This window comes from Arachis duranensis, chromosome 3 (assembly GCF_000817695.3).
Source record: "Arachis duranensis cultivar V14167 chromosome 3, aradu.V14167.gnm2.J7QH, whole genome shotgun sequence".
NCBI lineage: Eukaryota > Viridiplantae > Streptophyta > Magnoliopsida > Fabales > Fabaceae > Arachis > Arachis duranensis.
Window position 1 is genome coordinate 89495339 of NC_029774.3, and position 463 is coordinate 89495801.

Below are 463 nucleotides of genomic sequence, written 5' to 3' on the forward strand. Positions count from 1 at the left end.
AAGGATTCTTCATTCACTTGAATGATCAATTCTCCTCTGTAACATCAATCACAGCCTTGGCTGTGGCTAGGAAGGGTCTGCCAAGGATGATGGATTCATCCATGCACTTTCCAGTCTCTAGGACTATGAAATCAGCAGGGATGTACTGGTCTTCAACCTTTACCAGAACATCCTCTACAAGTCCATAAGCTTGTTTTCTTGAATTGTCTGCCATCTCTAGTGAGATTCCTGTAGCTTGCACCTCAAAGATCCCTAACTTCTCCATTACAGAGAGAGGCATGAGGTTTATGCTTGACCCTAGGTCACACAGAGCCTTTTCAAAGGTCATGGTGCCTATAATACAAGGTATTGAGAACTTCCCAGGGTCCTGTCTCTTTTGAGGTAATTTCTACCTAGACAAGTCATCCAGTTCTTTGGTGAGCAAAGGGGGTTCATCCTCCCAAGTCTCATTACCAAATAACTT